Genomic DNA, 17881 nt, shown 5'->3' with positions numbered 1-17881 from the left:
CTGTTAATAAATATGACAGCAGATTCCAAGGAAGCCAACAAAGCATATTGAGGGACCATGAGTTGAGCAAAAACAAGGAGTCTTCAACATCATTTGGCCTAAAGAGTCAGGAGGAGGGAGAACTTATGAAATAGAGAGGGCTGAAGTGAGTCTGCAGCTCCTTTAAGAGAGTATTGTCCAACAGCAACTTAGACTTTTGTAGAGGAACTCAGAAAAGAGCAATCCATGACTAGGCAGGGAGACAACCACAGAACGAAGTACCTCAACTTCACTCGCCCTCTGACATACTTTCCCCTGACAGCTTCCATTATCCAGACTCCACAGGAAGCAGGGGGGAAAGCCCACTGGTGAAGTTAGTCAAGTTAGTCTCTGGTGCCAGAGCTGGGTGGTTAGGGAGAAAAGAAGACCTGGAGGGACAAACAGGGTGTAACTAACACACTCACCCAGAATTTCAAGACAGAAATAAGAGAATGTTTCTAAATCTCTCCCTCTCCTTCACCCTCTCCAGAGTCAAAAGACATTTTGGTTCATTTAAAACACAAAAGTAATTCTGCCTCTCCATGGGGTGGTATAATGGATTGAAGCAACCACTAGTGGTGAATTACACACCAGCTTCTACCATTTTTTAAAATGAGGTAAAAAATCAGAAGTGATTTAGACATCTCTTCATTTATTTTTAACTTTTTTTGAGGTAGCATTATTAAGAAATCTAGAACCTACTGAGCATAACAAAAACAGTCATTAATTTGTAAGTATGGATGATGGTGTATCTTTATAGGAACCCTCTGAAATTCAATGTGTGAAAACTCTCCTTCATATGTTTAAGGACAAAGTAGCTAAGTCAGGGCACCACATCTGAGGTTCCACCACCAGAATATATACAATTCCATGACAGTGACATGAATCTTTCACAATTTAAAAAAAAAGATATGAAACAATCAGTCTTAAATGCATATAGTATGGTTTGGAGAAGGGGCTGAAGTTAGTCATGAAAGAACCATGATGCAAGCCCATTCTGTATGCATGAGATTGCACTTTCCTTAAGAACTCCTGGGCAGTGAAGAGAATGTACCTTCAGGTAATTACTGAGCTGGAGAAATAGTAAGGCTGTTCACCCAACCTTCTCTTCCCTAGAGGGTAGTTAGAGCTACACCCTATGGGGCAGAGAGGAAAGGGTGTACCACCTGTGTTACACCTGTGTAAAATAAAAATGTTTTTAACATTTTTCACCACCTACTGAAGACATTCCATCTTTCAAAAGGCACAGAAGGTCTAGAATAACGAAATTGTACAAAGAAAGGCAAATATATTCATATTCAAATGGTCATGTAAATTAAGCAGTTTACATTTGGAAAATGAAGAAATTTCCTTTTTCTATGGAACCAAAGTATTTTGAAGAACTTAAAGAGATATTTGGTATAAACGAAGTACCAACTTTAGAAGATATTCACAGACTTCTATGAATGTAATTCATGTCTTATATTTGTACTTATTGTTTTGGAGTCCAAACTTCATAGTATAGGAGGCATGGGTTCTTACAGTGTGGGTAAGTTTCAAAGGAAGTACAAATAACAAACTGATACAGTTATCCTTGGAAATTTGGAGAAAAATTGGTGATTTCCTGAGATACCTGCCTATAATACCAAACTTTGTTCTCTCCAGTGCTTAAGCAATGCCTGCAACACGTATTTTTGGAATAATGAGTGGATGGATGGATGGATGCTTGCATGCGTGGATAAATTAACAAATGAATCAATAATCTGGCTCCATAAAGTATCTTCTTTTTCATAAAAATACTAAAATATAAACTGGAGCCACTGTCTCTGGTAATGTTTCTTAGTCAAGATATGCCATGATTGATTATCCCCATGCGAATCAACAAGTACTTTTTTTTCAATTACAGAAACAGAAATCCAACTTCAGGAAGTTAAACTAAACAAAGATTTGAGATTGACTGATTGATTTAAATTAAGGCAGAACTGCAGAGCGGTCTACTCCTGGTAAGAGAGTGCCCCTGTTCTCTGGAGCAGCACTAGCCTTCTGTGGACACTATTCCGGTTACTCCTAGCCCACTTCACCCCTTCTCAATCACTCTGCTCAAGGGAAGCTAACATCCACGTTTTCCAGTGGGAAGAGTCAAGGTAATGGAATTATCTCCGTGCTGGCCAGGTTTTTCTTGCCCTCTTAACTTGCCCATTCTAGGTAGAGCAAGCACTTACAGTGTTAGTGTTAGTGTCTACCTGTGTAACTTCTAATACACTTCCACAAAGCACCCAGAGGGATCTTTCTGAGCAGAAATCTTGCCATGCCCACCCTTAGCGGGTTATTCAGAACAGTGCCTCAGAAGAGAGCCCAAATGTCTCTGTGTATCTTCCAAGGCTGCTGGTGGTCTGTTGCCTGTGTTTCTCAGGAGACTACAATTATCATGTTAGGGTGAGAAAATTACCTAATATACTGGACTGCCACTGTAATGAAACCTTATCCCACACTCACTAGATCTTGGTAATGTTGCTCCTCAGTCATTCTGACATATAAAAATATTTCCAGAGATTTCCAAATGTCCATTAGAAGGCTGAAGAACCTCTTCAGTTTAGACTACTTCTCACTGAAATACTAAACTTCAATCAACAGTGAATTATTCACAGTTCACTAAGTAAACAACATTTTCTCTTGCCTCAGACACATCTACATGTTCCTCACACTTCTGGAACTGTCTTTTATCTCCATAAAGCTGACTAATTATAGGGGGACCAACAAATATTACTTCAGGTATCTTTTTCTCTGTGCTCCCTCCAAAATGCAGACTGTATATCCTTTCTAGATTCTATCAAGACACCTCACACTTATCCTGGATATAACATTTTTAAAATATCATATAACCTAACTACTCGTCTTGCCTACCACATTTAAAGCTACTTGAAAGCAAAAAAAAATAGACCTGTTCAGAATTGTTCCCAGCCTATGATGTACTTACCAGTTACTGGTGCATACTAGGTACTTAAACATAAATGAACGGATGAGGGTGACACTAAACTTGGAACCAGATGCCCTGATTTTGAATCTGTACCCCAATACCATTTGTGTGATCATGGACAAGCTGCTTAAAAATTTCACAGCACCCTCTGATGTTCCCTACCTTGCGGGATTTCAGTGAGGATTAAATGAGGTAATGTATGTAAAATCTCTTTAAAGATTGCTTTACAGCTATGATTATTTTAAATTCAAACTATAATTTTCTAAATGTTAGCAGAAATGCCGTTGAACCATAACGTTCATTTTCCTAAATGGCTTAAAGACTCTCTGAACTATTTAGCTCGTTAGAGAATCTCAACGGCTGTCCAAGCAGACATATATTTAAAAACAATTAGTCAATTCAACTATTTAATCAGCCTGTACTTGTGTGGAGGTTGCTTTAATTCACATCAAAGTAGGCACTCGTGATGTTCACAGGTACCAATTTCACAATTATTTCTCCTTAGGACTACATTTTTTCCAAGTCTTCTGATATTTTTGCTTTAAAATTGGACAAAACCTGGCTATACTACGAGAAACACAATACCTTGTGGACAGCTATGCTTTAATAAAGGTTTTAGGGCAATACATTTTTTTTCCTCCTCAGAGCAAATTTTGCTACAGTTTTCTCTTAATTAATATAATTGATAACAGTTATACAGATATCTGGCATTTTAATCAAACAGATGTGTCTTTTGCTGTCTAGAGCGAAATTTAAAACTGCCAGTAATCTTTTACTTTGAGTGGTAGCTGGAAAGGAAATTAAAATAGAGCTTGCTGATATGTTCAATTTGAAAGATCACAAACCTAGGTCACATGCATGGGGAAGATATGGCAAAAACAATGTGACAAGTTCAGAAGAAAAAATTCTATCCACACAAGGAATTGGGGATTCTGAAATCTTTAATAATGAAGTCTATAAAACATGTTACCCATCATAATTAAGGCCAAGATTTTTAATTTGATTAGCATCAGTTCTTGTGTAGATTTAGCAACAAACAAGACCCAAACCCTGTATTACTTCTGGCTATTTATCAATTTAACAGTGGATATTTGGTTAAGGGGGTATAAATATATACAAAATATCTTTGACCATGCATTCTGTAGTTTAGAAGAAAGTCCTCAAATTTGATCTGTTATTAAGTAAACAGTAATACTAAAGGATATCTACAAGGCACACTCATCTAGACATTATCATCAGCTCACTTTCAGATAATACAAGCAGTTAGAAATGTTACAAACAGTTCTAAGTGTAGAATTACCTTAGACATGGGCTATAGCATCTGGATAATGTCACAAATTTATCATTATGGAAACTGGAAGAATGACAAAGAGCCAGGAATTTAACATTTTATTTTCAGGTCTGTATTCTCCAGTGAAGACTGAATTTCTGGGGATTTTGGTTCATGTTCCTAATATGCCAATCTCCTCAAGGATAATTGGCCTTAACATTTGGGAATCAAACGAGGGAAGGTATTAGATGAGGCTGTCACTGAATGAGAGTACTGAGGAGTAATGAATAAAAGGAAGAGAGATGAGTTCTGGGGAACAGAATGGAAGTCAGAGTCAGGGAAGGAATAGTCAGGGCAGAAATATATTGCATAACTTCATGTAAACTAAGGAAGAATATTGAAGGCAAGGTAATCAGCCATTGAGTATCTACAGAGACTTCAAGGGGTGTAAGAAGTGAATTTTAATGTGTTGCTACGGTCAGAGTATTTTCCTGAACATTTACAAAGCCATATCCTACAAAATGATCAAGAAATTGAAGAAACTAACAATTTTAAGGCTATCAGCAGAAAATTCAGTCAAAACAAGCTATCATTTGTTCACATTAGCTTATTAATAATTCAAAGTTTGAGTGCTTAATAATAAATTTTAAGTTGAAGGAATATATATTTTCCTTTAACTTTTTTTTTTTTTTATTACACTCACATTTCTCGGAAAAGTAACTGACGCTGCTTTCTTTTTCTTCTACCCACTCACTGTGGAACTCACTCAATCTGGCTTACACATAATAAACCTGCCTCAACTCTCTTCTCTAAATTTAGATGAGCTAGTCATCAAAAGTAGCTGCAAACAAACATGTTGAGAGTAATGTTAAGAATAATCAGATATCTTTGAATGGCAGCTTTTCTCAATATTTAGATGCTTCTCTCATCTTCCATTCTTCTAAGTAATAGACTTGCAGTTTTCATATTTTATTCAACTTTTAATGTCATATAGAAATAGCCTAAGACAACGTACAACTTTTTAAGCAGTTTAATAATCTTTTTTTGGTCATATTAATTTTATTTTTATTATATTATTTTGCATAAAATATACAGAAACTTTCACTTTCTAATGTGAAACCTATATTTTCATCCAATTATTTTATGAAGAAATAGTAGCTGTCATTGAATGCAAAGTAGTAGGTTTCCTCTGATGTGATTTTTCCTTTTTAAAGACAAGCCATTATCCTCTAACAATCACAAAATTGGTAACAAAAATAATGAAGAAAAAAAGCACAATGCATTAGATTTGAAAATTGTTTCCCAATTTTTAAAAAGGGCATCCTTAAATCTTTTTAAATCAACTAAACAATGCAAGACAAACATGACTTCTATATCAAACATCAAACAAGTAGGCTGGAAAAACATTGTCTTGCATGGCAAAGAACTTTCAGAGATTACACAGTGTGAAACTCAAAACTCATGACTCTCCAGGCGTGAAATTTAAAGACATCTACACATTTGAGGAAAGATCTTCCTTCAGTAATGAGAGCCTCACTTAGCTAGAACATAGATTCAAAATGAAGTCAGTACCATTGTATCATATGTATGTTAAAAGCCTCTGAGAAAATAAATTTATCTGGATTTAATATTGATGATCAAGGTTTATTCAGTTCAATTATAGGAACAACTTTGGTAATCTTGAACCCCATAAAGTACCTAGCATACAGTTTGAGCACAGTAGGAATCAACATATTTGTTGGATTATTGATTTTATCCCCTTGGTTCCCAAGTTAGTATATTAAGATGAAGTGTATATTGTCAAAACTTGATAAATGGTAAGTAACCTCTTTGAGAAGGGTCTATTTAAAAATAGAAATAATAATTTGGTTTAAGTAGGATTCTAGTAAGTATATAAATGTAGTCATTCCTTATACAAGAGCAGAAGTAGAGCCTTATAGGAAAGGAACATATTTCCTAAGAAGGTAATAGCTCAGTTGAAAAAGCTATAACTGTTAATCACTTTTATCACAGAGGTCCCAATCTCAAGGAGGCTGATTCAGCCTAAAGATATGTTTTCATTTTTACTGAACAGTTATTTAAAAGTGAACATGCATATCATTAGGCAGGGGCTATGCTCTCTACCCACTATTCCCAAATGTGAAATGTGTTAAACTAAATCTAATTTACTTTTTACATTTTTGGATGGCCCCCAAAAGCATTTGAGTGGGAGACACTTGAAATCTAGAGGATCACTGTGGAAATGTGGTTTTGTAAATTCCAGTTCCAACACATCTAATCCATCCCCAAACCCACAAAACCTACAAGCCACATGGTTACAGTAATTTTCTTACAATTCACTCTTTGTAACTTGTGTGGCTATCAACTGGTGGAAACATTCCCATACTTTCAAGAAATATTAGTCAGTTAAGCGTGCAGAGGTTACTGTGAGAGAGATTCAATATCATAAGAAGATGTACAAGTAGAACAAAATCAAAGAGGACTAAGAATAGATGGAAACTATTGAACAGCGAGCTCTTCCTGCCTACTTCCACAACCCACCCCCAACCTCAGCTAAAGTCGTTCTGAACATCCTAAGACAGAATAGTTTTGAATTCCAAAATGCCTTATTTTTGTTTTCTGAGTTTTTATTTCTGTTGTTCTAATAAACAGGGTAAAAACTATTTTCCCTGAACTTCTTTCTTTACAGGAATCCAGATAGTAGATTTTGATATCTTGGGAAATTCAAAGCACATTGCTTAATTTATTAATAATTTAAGGTAAATCATGTCATATTGATGGGCAAGTTAAAGCCTGAAGAAAGAAAAAAAGTAGTATCACAAACCTGTCGTCCTTCAGCTCTTATTACATAGGTTGCCAAAAGGTGGAAAGTACAATTAAAAGGAGGAAGTACAAGAATTTTCTGCAAAATTAGGCTTCCAAAATCTCAAAAGTTTTCTTCTTAGGATCAGGTTTGCCTCAGGACTTAACTGATGGAAACCATGTATTCAATAATATGTATTAAGATTTTCAGCACAGATATCATTTGTGTTTTTTTTTTATAATTTAGAGCACATAGAGAAAGACTTTTATAAAAGTTTACTTAATATAATAATGAAAAATGTGAAATTGAATGATTTCATTAAATTATAATTATCCCCAAATAAAAGTCTGTGTATATTTCAAATGGAAAAGTTTGGTAAAGAGGTACTACCTGGAAGGAACTGTAGGCCACAAAACTTATCTCCACAAGATGAGGTTTATATACTGAATTCAAGAAACGTTGAGTCTAGTTCTCATTCTTGAAATCAGATAGTTTGAGTCCCCCAACTTTTTCATTTATAAAATTTGGCTATTTTAAGCCTTTTGAATTTTCATATTGGTTCTAGACTAAGCTTACCGATTTCTACAAATATACTTGCTAAAGTTTTGATTGGAACTGCGTAAATTTATAGATTGATTTCATTATAATTGATATCTTAACAGTATTGAATTTTCCAACACCATTAACATAGTATACCTCACCATTTATTTAGCTTTTTCTTTTTTCAGGAGTCAAGATAGTTAAGCTAAGAAAGATCAACAGAACAAGAGAAAGGAATAGAGTCCAGAAGTAGACACACACTTATTTGGACAACTGATTTTCCACTGCAAAATGATAGACTTTCCCACAAATGTTGCTGGAACAATTGATTATCCATATGAAAAAACTCATTTTATTTCATACTTCTCATTTAGCACAAAAATTCACTGAAAATGTATCACAGACCTAACTGTAAAAGCTAAAGCAATAAAACTTCTAGAAGAATATATGGGAGAAAATATCTAGAACTTTTAGTTAGACAACTATTTATCAGATGCAAAGTAGCATGACCCATACAGAACAAATTGATAAATTAGACTTCCTCAATGTTAAAATTGCTACCTTACAAAAGGCACTGTTAAGGGAATGAAAAGTCAAAAAATGGGAGACACTACTTGCAAGGCACATGCCTTATAAAGGACTTGTATATAGAATATATAAAAAAAATTCTCAAAATTCAATGATTAGGAAACAAACAACCTAATTAAAAAGCAGTTGAAAGATTTGAACAGATATTTCACACAAAAAAATTGATAACAAGTATGGAACACATGAAATGATGCCTGATATCATTAGTCACCAGGGAAATGCAAATTAAACTACAGTGAGACAGCACTATACACTTATTAGAGTGTCTAGATTTATAAAGTTGGCCATACCAAGCTGCTATAGACTAAATGATTGTGTCCCTACAAATTCATGTCTTGTAATCGTATCACACTGTGCTATGATATTAGGAAGTGGATCCTTTGGGAAGGGATTAGGTCACAGGAGTGGAGCCTTCCTGAACTGGGTTAGTACCTTTGAGACCCCAGAGAACTCTCTCACTCCTTCTGTCATATAAGGACACAATGAGAAGACAGCCATTTATGAACCAGAAAAGAGACAATCACCAGACACTGAACCTGCCATTGTTTTCATCTTGGACTTTCCAGCCTTGAGAACTGTGAGAAATAAATTTTGCTTGTTTATGAGCCACTCAGTCTGTGGTATTCTGTTACCGGAACCCGAACAAATTAAGATACAAGTGTCAGTGAGAATGTGAAACAACTGGATCCCTCACATTATGTTGGCACGGATATAAAATGGCACAACTTTGGAAAACAATGTGACCAATCTTCAAAAAAGTTAAATATATACCTCTTGTATAATCTAGCTATTGTACTCCTCAACATTTACTAAAGAGAAATGGAAGAATATTTATACAGAGAGACTGGTGTACAAATGTTCAGAGCAACTGTATTTGTAATAGCCCCAAACAGAAAACAACCAAAATGACTTTCAACAGACACACTGATAAAGAAATTGTGGTATTTCTTTACAGTGGAATATGATTCAGCAATACAAAGGACTGGATTCTTGTTACAAACAACAACATGAATGAATCTGAAATTAACTATGGTGAGTAAAAGAAGACAGACTAGAAGAGTATATACTGTATAGTATGATTTATATAAAACTCAAGAAAAGGCAAACTTATCTTCAGACAGATAGCAGATCACTGGTGGCCAGGGGACAAGAGAGGTGGGAAGAAATTTTCATTATCTTGATTGTGATACTAGTTTCATAGGTGTATACATATGGTAAAACTTGTCAAATAGTTTATTTTATGGTAATTATACTTCAATAAAAATGTTTAAAAGATGAATGCACATGAACAGAATGGCAATTTTGTAAAGGCATATGAAAAATAAATCTGTCTGTGGATTGGAGCCTAAGAAACAAATATTTTTCTCCCTGTAAGCAATCCACTTACAAAGCCAAATTGCTGTATTTATTGGTAAGTAAGAACTTAAAACAAACAGAGGTAGGTGAATTATGTCATGTTTAATGGAACTGGGTATATAAGCCTAATGCACCTGTTTCTATTTTAGGGTAGACTTTTGTTTAAACTCCCTCTCTGCTAGACAGTGCTGAAAAACAGTATCACCAATATTTTCTTCTGTGGCACACTTTCTCTGCTTCTGTGTTAGTCTCACAGCAATTGACATATTTTTCTTTAGTTATGTTAATGTATTCAGTCAGATTTTACTCTAGTCCTTCACTTACAGTATGTCCCTTTAAACACTACTGTGATGGTTAGATACATGATTCAACTTGATTAGGCTATCATACCCAATTAATTAATTAACTAAATACTAATCCACATATTGCTCTGAAGATATCTTGTAAATGTGTTTAACAACAACAATCAGTTGATTTTAGTTGGTTTAAGTAAAAATTACCCCTGAAATGTGAATGGACCTCGTTCAACTAGTGAAGACTTAAAAGTGAAAACTGCGGTTTCCCAGAGAAGTAATTCTCCCTCAAGACAGCAACATCATCTCCTGCTGGGTTTCCTGTCAGCTGGCCTGCCCCAACACTTCAGATTTGCCAGCCCCCATGACTGCTTGAGTCAGTTCCTCAGAAAAAAATCTCATAATATCTGTATCTCTATATACTGTATCAATTTTTGTTCTCTGGAGAACACTGGCTGATATAATTACTAATATAATATGCACTGGTTTTATAAAAAAGAGAAATATTATTCTCAATGTTAAGAATTTGTGGAAATCTTATTTTTTTACCCCAAAGCTTAAAACATATATATTAACTTTTCATGAACTTCTTTCAAGATACATTTTTAGATAATAATCACTAATATTTAAAGACTGATTTATAATTTTCAAAGTGGTTTTTAAGTCTATTTTTAATCTAATATTAAAATATCTGTATTAGCCAGTTCAGGATGATAGTATAATAAAATATCATAGACTGGTATTATTACTATTAAAATTATTTCCTTCTTTTTTATTGAGGTAACATCAGTCTATAACATATAAGTGTCATGTGTACAACACTATAGTTTGACTTCTGAATAAACTGTAGCATGCTCACCACCAAAAGTCTAGGTGATGGAAATCGTTTTTTATTAAAATTATTTCTCACAGTTCTAGAAGTTAGGAAGTCCCAGATCAAGGTGCTTGTTGATTAGGTTCCTGGGGAGAGCCCCCTTCCTGGTTTACAGAAGACTGCCTTCTTGCTGTGGCTCACACAGCCTTTCCTGGGCAAGTGCACCAGGGAGAGACCAAGAACAAGCTCTCTGATGTCTTTTCTTGTAAATCCCAAATGCCCCATCTCCAAACTCCCATCACACTGGGGATTAGAGCTTCAACATATGAATTTGGGGGATGACACAATTCAGTTTGAAGTAATAAATAAATGCCCTCCTCCAAATCAAACTAATTACCTATATTTCTTAGAATTCTACATCCTTTAAAATATTATCACGTATTTTGTTTCATTTGACTTTAACAGCCACCATATCAAGTATATAGATTATCATATTATTTTCCATAAAAAATTTTTAAAAACCGTAAAACTAAAAAAGCAAAATGCTATGCATAAAACACTGTCAGCAGAAACAAGAACTATTTCCTTTAATTTATCACACTACTATTATTTTGCTATACCACATTATTATAACATATGTTCAAATCCATGAAAGAAAAAGCCATATATTGGCATGGAACACAGGGTATAGGGACAGTTGCAATAAAAACTCTGGTTCTGGCACTTTTACTGATTTACTCTCAAAGCACTGAAAGATAACTGTTCAAAAAACTTAGTAGTAATTACATTTCCAATGAATCAATGTGTTAGCTTCACTTCAATTTTATAACAAAGCAATGGTAATAAGCATTTGCCAAGCCTTTTAAATTATATCAAAATTGATGTTGTTGTTTGATTTACCTAAAAGTTATCATCAGCATAGTCCTCAAAACCTTTGCATGAAGTACATACTAAACAGCCCAAAATGTATTGTATGCCTTGTACTAATATATATTTTCCCTTGACAGGGAAAAATGCTATAATGCAGACACTTTGAAACTTAAACAAGAAATTATTTTTAAAATACATACTTGCAGTGAAAGCCAGTAGGCTAAATATATCGAGGAGGCACCTCTAATTTGAGTGGAGTGCATGTGTGTAAGTTCAGGGATCTGTATCTGCCATCTACTTTATCCGCTTCTCCTCGACGTGTATCACTGGGACACTCTATTCCTTCTGAAGTGATTTAAAAATGCTGCCTACAGCTTTGGTACCTGCATACAGTTTTATATTTTTAATAGAAGGATTATTGTTCTTCTTAGAATATGTATTTTGTTTGAAAATGTAAAGGATAGTCACAAATGAAACTGCACACCTGCTACAATAGGGACAGCTCCCTACAATGTAATAAAACCCCCTGATTCTTGCCTTCCCAATGACTTTAACCTCAAGGCACTAAAAATAACTGTTCTGTCTAACAGTAAGTAGTATTTCAGTTTCCAATTCAGCTACAACCATAGCCTCACCTCAATTTTAACAGCTGAAGTTCTTATGTCCTCCATGGGTCATATCTGGTCACTTTTAAAACCTTTTAAATTCAGTTATTATGAAACCAATGGATATCATATACAGCATCTGCAGGGTAAAGTGAGAAAATACCTTCCCATAAAGACTTCTTTTTGAAATTTTCCAAAGAACATTTTATATTGAGCACAATTTATGGGACACTTTACATTTTTCTTATGATAGGTGGCAGAGCTGTTGATTGAGATCTTACATCATGAGTTCCTACTGAAATTCCACAAACTACATTTCAATTACCCAAGGTTCCCTCAGTTTTCACATTGGTGTCACAAAAGTAAATTACTATAAAACTTTGCGATCATACACCAGTAAAGATTTTGCTAGACCAAGTCGGCAGGTTATCACAGAAACATATATTTGGATAAAGATGCATCAAAGGAGTTTTCACATGCCACAAAATCTTAGAGAACAAAGCTAGAAAATTTTTTCATTTCTAAATATTTAAAAAAAAAAAACTTTAACTTTTACTTAGCACAATTCTTAAGTACAACTGTCCTTAATTTATTCTTTTGTTAACTCATCAAATCCTTGCACAACTTTTTGAGATAAGTTCATTTTTTAACCTTCTTTCTACAGAGATAAGGGAACTGAGGCACAGACAGACTTAGTAAATTTCTTAAATTCATTCAGATGAAAAGTGACAAAATCAAAATTCAGAGGCAATCGAGTTTGGGAGATTTCTGCATGTAATCATATTTACATATTGCTACAATTTTCAAAGTCAGATGAGTGCAATGGGTCGAGTACGAAGAAGTTGAATCATTAAGGTAGATATTTTATTAGGCAAAACTGGTAACTCTAAGGATCGCATCATAAACTTCTACAGGAGCTTACTTGTACTGCTTTTATGTGTCTGATACTACGGTCTGAGTTTTCCTGAACACAGACATGAGCAGAGCACTGTACTGGTGACATACAGAATAAAATACAAGAACTTATTTATATTTCATACCTTGAGAATGAAAAGGTAAGCATCTTTTCAAAATAGCAAATGGCAAACATAAAATGAATGATTATGGTAATAAATTTAATTCTAGAAGAATTCAGAGCTGTTTGGGGCTTCCATCTCCATCCAAGATGAAGTCATAAGGATTCTCTTGCCTGAAACAGTCAAGAAAAAAATAACCTACACAAAATATATGACATAGATTTCAACATGAGGCAAGGGAGGACAACGATCCCTGAGAAATGAGAAACAAAATGTTGTCTCATGCTGGAAATAAGGAACAAAACGCTGAGTCCTGTACTGCCCCAGCTTACTGAAAGCATGCCCAGACCACAGCAAAGGAAAGGGGATCCAGGTGGAACCCCAGAGATTCCCTGAATTGGGGACATATTGTTGAGAGTACTTAGCTTAAGGAGAGACAACTGCTATACAACAGCATAGATGAGTCTCTGAATAATTACATGAAGTGAAAGATGTGAGACAAAAGAGTGTAGTATATGATTCCACTTACATAAAATTCTGAAACACACAAACTTATAGTGACAGCATATCAGTGATTACCTGGGGAAATTCAGTGCAAAGAGAATTTGTAGGGAAGGATTACACACAGGCATAAAGCAACTTTGGGGAGGGGATATATTCACTATCTTAATCTTGATGATGGTTTCATAGGTGTATACATATGTCAGAACTTAATGTGTACACTTGAAATATGTGTAATTTATTATATTCAATTATACCTCAGTAAGACCATTAAAAACATTCTGATTTGGGCATAATATTTTGGGAAAGCTGAGTTTTAGGACTGCTCTTTGTTAAGGACATATTTATGTCCCCTCGAAATTTGTGTGTTGAAATCTTAATCCCGAATAGGAGAATGGGGCCTTCGGGGAGTAATTAGATCATGAGGATGAAGCTCCATGAAGGGGTTAGTGTCCTCACAAGAAAAAACAAAAAAAAGCTTTAGGCTTCTCTTTCTCCTTCATGTGAGGATACAGTCAAAAGACAGCCACCTATAAATCAAGAAGAGAGCCTGCACCAGAATCCAACCATTCTGGCCTGCTCCAGTCTCCAGAATGGAGAGAAATAATTATTTGTTGTTTAATTCACCCAGCCTATGGTAATTTGTTATAACAGTCTAAACTGATTAAGACAGTCTTCATGGGCTGATAGCATTCAATACAAGAAAACAAAAGGAAAGCCTGTGCTCCTCTTGGTGAACAGCATAAGCAGAGCAGCAGTGCATTGCTCTTGGAGGTCTGTAACTTGATTACTTCAGCTTGAATATGAGTTAATTTGGGTCATATGAGAGAGAGAATAGAAGGAGTTCGAGGTGAAATAATGTTGTGGGATAACTGTAATTTATCTGAAGACATTGTGTGTTTTCTATTGCTGCATAGCAATTACCACAAATCTAGTGCTTAAAACAATGCAAATTTACTATTTCACAGTTTCCATGGGTCAGGAATCAGCATGAGTTTGTTCACTTCCTTAAACTGCTTAAATTTATATTATATTTGTTATATTTCTAGAGATCAGAAATCTGAAATCAATTTAACTAAACTAAAGCTAAGGTGTCAGAGGTCAAAAAGTCTGGTTCCTTCTGGATGCTCTCCTGGAAGATTCCATTACTTCACCTATTCTCAGGTTCTATTGGCCTCTGGTATTCCTTGGTTTGTGGCCCCTTCCTCCATCTTCAAAGTGCATTACTCTCATCTCTGCTTCCACTTTCACACTGCCTTCTAATCTCCTGATTTTCTTGCCATTTTCCATAAAAAGACTTTTGCATGTAGTGTCCACTGGGATAATTTAAGCCAACCTCCCTTCTTAAGAGCCTTAACTGAATCATACTTGAAAAGTCTCTTTGTATGTAAGGTAATATCATAGGTTCCAGGGATTAACACGTGAATGTCTTTGGGGAGTGGTCATTCAGTCTACCACAATGGATTTGCTGGGTCCTGTGCTCAGGTCTCAACAGGCTGTAATCATGGTGGTGGCTAGGGCTTCACTTTCCAATGAATCCAGAGGTCTTGTTCCAAACTTATCCAGGTGTTGGCAGAATTTAGACAGTGGCATTTTTTTAACTGGCTTCCAGCTAAGGGAGTCCCCATCGGCTGCTAGAGACCATCCTCATGCCCTAGTTGCATGACTCTTTTACATCATGCAGCTTACTTTTTCAAATCAGCCTAAGAAAATTTCTCCTGTCTTTAAGATTGCTGGTGACTCGCCTAACCTTAGTTACGTGATACCCAGCACTTGCCCCCAGTTAAGTGCACTATGAAAAATCTTTGAGAATTTTCATTATATATTTTAGGAAAAAGCAGAAGCCTTTTGTAAGGTACTTTTGACATTTAAATAGATTTTATCTTTGTTTAAAGGCTCCACCTACCACATGCTGACAAATAAACAATGAAAGTATTTCCAAAATAGAAAAAAAACATGTCATCATAAAGCAGGTTCAATGTAAACAAATAAGAGTCACATTGATGATGCTCAGTGCTTTTTTCTCCCATTTCCAAATGAAAAGCAAATACAAAAAAATTCTAGTCTGCAGGTGTTCAATATAAATCAGATACTGAGTTATGACATATGTTTTTGTTGTTTATAGAATTCATGCTTCTTCAGGACATTTTGTTATAGAATTTACCTTATTGAATTTACTGACATTTTGAGAAGAATGGAACAAAATATAACAAAGTAAGCATATCTCAAGTCTTTGTTATTGGTTTAAAAAGAGCATAATGAAGTACATCCTTATGTTCATGTCTGATTTTAGTGAAACCACAAAGAGAAATTACCCAGAGAAAAACATTAAATGTGATTCAAAACATAAATTTGTATATAAATGACAAGGGAGAAAAAAAAAGTGACATTCCCTCTGGCTTCTTAGAAAAATTATGAATATATTCTACCATTTTAAATTAACTTTTGCCTTTACAAGGGTTTACTGGAAGGTAGGGCAATAACTCTACAGTCTACCCCTTTTGGAGTTGTACTCATATGCAGTATTTTTAAACATTTTATCACGAGCTTATCTAAATCTGTACTGATTGTATGTAGTGCTTATTTGATGTCTCATTAACATGCTCTACTGGATTTTAATTAATATTTTGCATATATATTACATGTCAGAGTAGATTATGAACTAAAGGGCAGGAATTATTTCATATATGTTTTTTACTAGTGTCCATATATGTGCTTTGAATATTACCAAAAATATAATGATTCTGCAAAAACAAAAACAAACAAACAAACCAACAAACAAAAACAAAGCGTAAATACAGGACAGAAATAGACTCATAGACAGAGAATACAGACTAGTGGTTGCCAGGGGGGTGGAGGGTGGGAAGGGATAGACAGGGATTTCAAAATTGTAAAATAGATAAACAAGATTACACTGTATAGCACAGGGAAATATACACAAAATGTTATGATAACTCACAGAGAAAAAAATGTGACAATGAGTGTGTATATGTCAATGAATGACTGAAAAATTGTGCTGAACACTGGAATTTGACACAACATTGTAAAATGATTATAAATCAATAAAAAATGTTGAAAAAATAAAAATAAAAAACAAAAATATAATGATTCTGCAGATAATTTCAATGAATTTGATTATATCATTTCACATAATTTTAAGCATCTTGTAATCAAGGAATAAATTTTCATTGATAGAGGTACAGACTGGGATTGTAGTTAAAAAGTAATTAATAGTGATTGTCAGTTTTGTTTTCACACTGATAACGTATTTGTCATAGAATGTGGAAATACATTTCAGATAATTCAGTAACATATGGTAAACACCTGAGGCATCAACTTATAAAAGAATGCTTTAAGTATTTAACTTCAAAGATTCACTCTTGAATATAATTAATGACCTTAATTTGCACTATTAGAAATTTATGTCCAAAATCAGAAAATAAATTGTTTAAGAGTAAAAATTTTTAGTGATTCCTCTAAAATATTATCTTACCATTAAAAATTTCTAAATATGACATTAGTTTGAAAGACGTATTATGGATTGAATTGTTCCTCTCCCCCAAATTTACATGTTGAAACCCTAATCTCAGTACCTCAGAATGTGACAATGTTTGGAGATACGGTCTTTACAGGGGTAATTAAGTAACATTAGATTACTAGTATGGGTCTCATTCCAATATGCCTGGTGTTCTTACAGGAAGTGGAAATCTGGACATGAATGGGCACAGAAGGAAGATGACACAGGACACAGGAGGAAGATTGCTGCTGTCTACAAGCTAAAGAGACAGGTCTCAGAAGACACCAGCTCTGTTAACACCTGGATATTGGACTTGTATCCTCTAAAACTGTGAGGAAATAAATTTCTGTTACTTAAGCCACCTAGCCTGTGGTAACTCGTTATAACAGCCTTAGAAAACTAACAGAGATTTGGTATTGGAAAGTGAGTTGTTGCTATAACAAATACCTGAAAATGAGCAAACAGCTTTGGAACTAGGTAACGAATAGAGGTTAGGAGAATTCTGAGGTGTGTGTTAGAGAGAGCCTAGATTGCTTCGAAAAGACTTCTGACAGAAATTAGAATGTTACAGGCAATTCTGGTGAAGTTTTGGAGAGAAAGGTGAGAGCTGTAGAGAAAGCTTTTACCCTCTAGAGAATACATGTATCATCATGAATATGACATTGGTAGACATATTAAAGCTTCTACTGGTGAGGCCTCAGATGGAAATGAGGAACACATTATTGGGAGCTGGA

At 34.7% G+C, this 17881-nt stretch overlaps 1 long non-coding RNA gene across 1 annotated transcript in view; it reads right to left on the bottom strand.

Moving 5' to 3' along the window:
* Window positions 1–17881, bottom strand: part of LOC116667745 — a 313588-nt gene that overhangs the window by 247256 nt on the left and 48451 nt on the right. The gene's annotated exons all lie outside the window — the stretch shown is intronic.

Source organism: Camelus ferus, chromosome 12 (assembly GCF_009834535.1).
Source record: "Camelus ferus isolate YT-003-E chromosome 12, BCGSAC_Cfer_1.0, whole genome shotgun sequence".
NCBI classification, from domain to species: Eukaryota; Metazoa; Chordata; class Mammalia; order Artiodactyla; family Camelidae; genus Camelus; species Camelus ferus.
The sequence above is the reverse complement of the archived record's forward strand: the minus strand, read 5'-3'. Positions and strand labels throughout refer to the sequence as shown.